Source organism: Crinia signifera, chromosome 1 (genome assembly GCF_055691185.1).
Source record: "Crinia signifera chromosome 1, ASM5569118v1, whole genome shotgun sequence".
Taxonomy (NCBI): Eukaryota; Metazoa; Chordata; class Amphibia; order Anura; family Myobatrachidae; genus Crinia; species Crinia signifera.
The window spans coordinates 206,774,516-206,780,515 of record NC_139217.1 but is presented as its reverse complement, the minus strand read 5'-3'; the positions used below and the strand labels follow the sequence as shown (position 1 = coordinate 206,780,515).

Below are 6,000 nucleotides of genomic sequence, written 5' to 3'. Positions count from 1 at the left end.
GTTCTACCGCCTGGTGAGATGGTGTTGCCTGTTCTGCATCTAACAGTTTCCCCTACTCTGTGCTCTGCTAGTAATGTCTGCTTTTTCTGTTTTAGGTGAGAGAGGTCTGCCTGGAGTATTCCCACGGAGTGCCGTTCAGCTGGCAAAGCCAAGCGCTGATGGCACTGCAGGAGGTAAGGCTTCTTAGCGGCATAAACGCTCGCTGTATTCTGTTTGGGGTAATCTTAGAATTATGTATTGTACTAAGATCTGATGCGGCCATGTATACCTCACCCATATCCTGGCCGTGTTCTGCTCTGTATATCCCATCACGTGTCACTAGAATCAGCGCTAATGCTCGATCTCCATCATAGCCATCGGTTGCGATTCGGAATGGTTTAAAGCACCAGCCAACAAGCTGAAACTTAAGCAGGCTGGCCGTCTGCTTCAAACACCTGAGTATAACAGGGATTTGCAATGCCTTCAAGCGGCGTGCCCATGTTTTGCAGAACAGAGTCGAGTTTCACCCTCTAAACATTGCAGCATGTCGGCAATCCTGCAGCCAATGGGGGGGCTCTGAGCGACATCCCAGGATTGGGTCTGTGTGCAAATAGGCACATAGTATATCCCGTACAGGCCACTTACTGATGACTTCAGTGGGCATGATGCCCGTGTTTAGCCCCAGTGCAGTCTCACTGTACCAGACAACTCCTATTACGCAGTCCCCGCTCTCTGATCTTTATCACATCATACACCACTATAATTAGAATTCCCAGCTCAGCTCCGAGCTCATTAGACAGACACGCATTACACAGCGACCTTTCTCAAGGCATAAAGGAATGTTCAAAACCAATACTCCTGATAACACTGGAAAAAGGTTGGTTTCCTACCAGAAGGTAGGAGGTGGACGACAGAGAAGGAGTGCCTTGTGATCCAAGCAGCTCACACCAAGGAAGGTCAGTTCCTTGAAAACAAACGTGAGGAAAAAGAAAAGGGTAGTGGAGCGCTAGGTTGGTATTAGAAAAAAATTCTTAGTTTGAGTATGGTCAATTGGGTATCACAATTAGTAAAATTTATTCAACACTGATAAACATAGTAAAAATGGTTGATACATTTAGACACATGAAGAGGTTATAAATGAATACATTAAATCAGCACATATAAAAAAGAATTTAAGAATAGTTGGCCTGAGCACTATACTTATGCATTCTCCCGCTTGCCAAATGTCCTGAGCCAGTCCGTCCTGTAGTTTAACTGGAGATTGTGGAGGCTGGGTGTCCATATACCATGCTGGGAATTCGATGCCGCTGTGTAGGATGTCGCTGTCTGGATGTTGTATAGACAGATGCACAGGCTGAAGGTAGGCTTCCCAATGAGTATGCTGGTGGTGGTATCCCAAGGCTCTCTTCCAGTGGGTGAAGAACGGATGGAAAATTAATCCGAATATAAAGGCTGGGCAAGATATGGTTTTGGGAGTGTCCCGCAATAGAGCTCAGAGTCCAAACTGACAGTATCCTGACGCGTTTCGTTACCTAGGCTGGTAACTTTATCAAAGGAGAGTCTCCTTTGATAAAGTTACCAGCCTAGGTAACGAAACGTCCCTCTATTGTGAGATTTCTCGCAGTTCCCTGCTGCAAACTGGAAGCGGGATAAGGGGGGCAGGATAGGCAGGTTCCGGAAACGGGGGTGTTTTCTGAGAGCTCCCAGATCTGGATCTTCCAGCACAGATTTCCTGGCCTCTGCTACAGAACAGCTTGGGCCAATATGACCAGCCTCGGGCTCCCTCAGATTGACCATGTTTTTGTGCAGTGATCCGTTGCAGCAGTGGATCACAGAAGTCGGCAGGAGGTGTTTATTGACACAAGGGGTGAGATTTAATAGGATGAGAGATTCAGAAAGTGAGAGATTTGGTAAGAAATCTCCAGCTTTTTTTAAAGCGCCAATCATTTACACTGCAGAACCAGTTTCATTTTGCCGTGTAAATGATTGCCGCTTTTAAAAAAAATGGAGATTTCTTACCAAATCTCTCACCCTTTTAAATTTCACCCAAGATACCTCCTACAGCAATACAATTAGTATTCTCTAAAATGCACAATCGAGGAAATTACACAATGAAGATAAAGGCGCAAAGCTGAGGTAAAAAAGTAGCAACACAAAGTGCAAGTACGCACCACTGGGATTGGGCTGTACGTATGAGGGCATATCTGTGTGAATGAATGATTAATAGTGGCCTACAGAATTTATGGGGAAGAAAGATCTGTTTGCTCTGTTTGACCATGTATTGCCTCTCAAATTATCTGTCTGTAACTATTTTTTCCTATCTATGAATCGTATTTGTGATAAGGGCCTAATTCATCATGAATCGCTAATCTGAGAAGTAGGTATCCGCCACCCATGAAGAGGAAACACCCGGTTACTGCTCCCCCCCCCCCCCCCCCCAAATCTATATGCCAGGACAGGGCCAACCTGTGGCTCTCCAGATGTTGTGAAACTACAAATCCCAGCATGCCTTGCCACAGTTTTAATACTCCCTTATAGCAAAACTGTGGCAAGGCATGATGGGATTTGTAGTTTGACAACATCTGGAGAGCCACAGGTTGGCCAGGACTGTACGCAAATTCCGGAACATGGAAGAGACTAATCTGTGACTGACACAGGCTGAACAAGGCCAGTGCTGTTGTCACAGACCTGCATTTTTTTTTTCGGACCCATCCAGAAATAGTCTGGTTTCCACCCCAAAACAGCAGCTTACCGACGGTCAATATCCAGCTGCATTGTGTTTACGATCTATACGTGTTTTCTGACGCTATTTTTCCTTGCGCATTGTGTGCGGTCTAAATGCGCAATCACTCTGCTTTGTGAATAAATAGCGATTCATACTGACTTAAGCCCAAAGTTCCTTTTCCTGTGTAAACCTCCGGTTTCAGTGTAACATCTCTTTCTTAGGCAGCTGAGGCCTACCTGGTGTGGCTTTTCGAAGACGCTTACCTGTTCAGTGTCCATGCACACAGGGTCACGCTGCACGTGAAGGACATTAAGCTCGCACGGCGAATTAGAGGGGGCCAACTCGGACTCGGATGTTGAAGTTTTCCGTTTCACGTTTGTTTTCGTTGGTATTTTATTCCCAGTTTTTTTTTTCAAATTCTGTTTATTTCAGACATATGCCAAATGAAACAATAGTGAACATGAGTAATAAAATATTACAATGTATGATATCAATTCTAACCAAGTTGTACATATTTATACTTGAGTTTCGCAGGCATGGGGTTCGAGTAACTTGATGAAGAGGCCTGCCTCTAAATCTCGTAAGCCCGCCTTGTTAGATTAGCATTTTGTCTGACATTTTCTTTATACATAACATTAAACGAATAACTTTAACTTAATATAAGAGTTTTTTTCTATGGGGTGGGGGGGGGAGAGGGGGAGAGATAGGGATAGGGGGGGGGGTGTTCAGCATCACGTTTCGTACATTATATATGGGAAATGTAATTATCTAGCTCCTTCTGGACGGATTTCCAGTGTTTTGTAGATAGCTTCTTTCAGTATTTGTGGGCGACTATCTATAAATGGTCTCCACACCTGGTAAAATCTTGATGAAGATACCTATGGGTGTTTTATCACATCATATTTGTCATAAAACATATACTTCAACAGCAGCGATTCCACCTCTGCTACCTTTGGAATATGTGGTGTGATCCATGAGTTTAGAATCACTTTCTTAGCCACTGTGACTATCAGGGTAATTAGGGGCAACAGATGTGAGTTCGCTGGTGTGATGTTCCAACTCTCAAAATTAGCAAACAGCATGGGGATGGGATCTAGCTGCAGTCCGATATTAAAGTTAAGTTTGATGAAATACAACAATTTATACCAGAATTTTTGTATATGTCTGCAGGACCAAAAGTTGTGAAAAAAGGAGCCCACTCCTGTTTTGCACTTCAAGGACAAAATGACTCCTCTGCTGTTGTGAGATGTAAGCCCTATGAACAAACTTCACGTGTACCTCCTGAAGGATGGAGGATCTTAATATTTTCAACGTTTTATGATAATGTTTAAATATAGTTTCACAGTTTTCCAATAAAGGGATATCTTTTAACCACTTGTTTGTGACTTCTTTCCATACTCGTTCAGCAGGTAAGGATGAGAGTTGGTCATAAATGTATTTATTCTTGAACGTCCCTGTCTGAAATTTACTAACAGAGCTATTCAGTTTCATATACCTCGTGGTTTGTATATCAGGCTTGGGTAGCGAAAGTGCATAGTGCCTTAGCTGGAGGAGTGAAAAGGAGCCGCTCAAAGGCAAACCGAACATTTTCTGCAGTTCAGATATGGAATATACCTTTCCTCCAGGGTCAAATACCTGCGTCATCTTCCTTAGTCCTTTATGTTTGAGCCTGTAAAAAATAGAACTATCCACCCCTGGGGTAAACATAGGGTTACCCCAGATGGGGATCCATGGGGACGTTTGAGGGTCCAGTCCAAGTGAGCGGGAGACAGACCACCAAGCCTTGTATGTGTCTAGAAAGAGAGGGTTGTTGAAGATGTGCGGGGGGATTTGTGTGCGGGGGACATGTAGGAGGGCTCCAGGAGAGTATGGTGTGAACATGGCACAGTCCACTGCGGAATCCGAGAAAGTATCTATCTCTACTAGCCAACCTAGGGCAAAGCGGCAAAGCAGGGATTTGGTGTATTGATGTAGGTCTGGCACATTGAGACCGCCCAAAGCCTTGGGCAGGTGTAATTTGTGTAATGCAATTTTTGCTTTTTTCTTATTCCATAGGAACTGCGCCATGCGTGAGTTTAGTTTTTGGATGTCTTTATTTGTCAGTTTGATTGGCAGCATCTGTATAACGTACATTAATTTGGGCAGAATCATTGATTTTATGACCTCCACCCTCCCCAGCAGGGAGAGTGGGAGGTCGGTCCATGTATCCATGGATTTGGAGAGGTTGTTAATCAGTGATGTGTAGTTTAAATTATATAGATTTGAAATGTGTGCTGGGATTTGTATGCCTAGATATTTTAGTTGTGTGGATTTACATTTAATAACCTGGAGGTCGTCTCTATCTGAGAAGAGTGGAGGGGGGCCTTTTAATATCATCAGTTCGGACTTGTGTACATTTATTTTATAGCCTGAAAAAGAGCTAAATTGCTGAATTATTGAAAAGGCTGTTGGCAGGGAATGTTCAGGGGAGGACAGGAACCACAACATGTTGTCTGCGAATAAAGAAACTCTAAGGTCTACCTGTCCAATTGGGATACCGCTGAATAAGGGAGACTGACGCAAAGCTATAGCTAGTGGTTCTAGAGCTAATGCGAAGAGTAGGGGTGAAAGCGGGCATCCTTGTCTGGTTCCTCTTAAGATGGGGAAGGGGTTTGACAAGGTGCCGTTGCACATGATCCTAGAGGTAGAGTTACGATATAATGTTTCTAAAAGTTCCATAAATTTAGTGGGAAAGGAAAATTTCTTTAATACTGTGTGTAGGTGGTCCCAGTGGACCATGTCGAACGCCTTTTCCGCGTCCAGCGATAATATCGCTAGGGAGGCGCCCGACACGGCCAACTGGGATTGATACAACACCGATAGCACCTTTCTAATGTTTGTGACTGGGTTTTTTCCTTTTACAAATCCTGTCTGGTCAGGGTGTATTAGGGACGGTAGGAGGTGTTTCAGCCTTTCAGCAATCATTTTTGTTAAAAGTTTATAGTCGATATCGAGAAGCGATATCGGCCTATATGACCCAGGATCTGAGAGATCTCTTCCTGGTTTTGGGAGTATTTTAATCGTGGTTGAGTTGAAGTAGGGCGGGGCGGTATTTGTAGTGAGGATGGAATTGTAAAATTTGACCAATATAGGGGCTATTTTAGGAGCAAGTGTCTTGTAATATTCGGACGTCAGGCCGTCCGGACCAGGGGCCTTTCCTGGTTTTAGGCTCGAAATGGCAGATTGAACTTCCGATAAGGAAAATTCTCGGGTAAGTGATTCTGCTGATAGTTGTGAAAGTTGGGGTGTAGGTAGGT

At 44.0% G+C, this 6,000-nt stretch overlaps 1 long non-coding RNA gene across 1 annotated transcript; it reads left to right on the top strand.

Moving 5' to 3' along the window:
• The first annotated feature begins 2,587 nt into the window (after positions 1-2,587).
• Positions 2,588-4,075, top strand: LOC146067987 (uncharacterized). Its single transcript, XR_014472946.1, has 2 exons — positions 2,588-3,092; positions 3,875-4,075. It is a non-coding gene; the product is annotated as an uncharacterized LOC146067987 (long non-coding RNA).
• Positions 4,076-6,000: the final 1,925 nt, after the last annotated feature.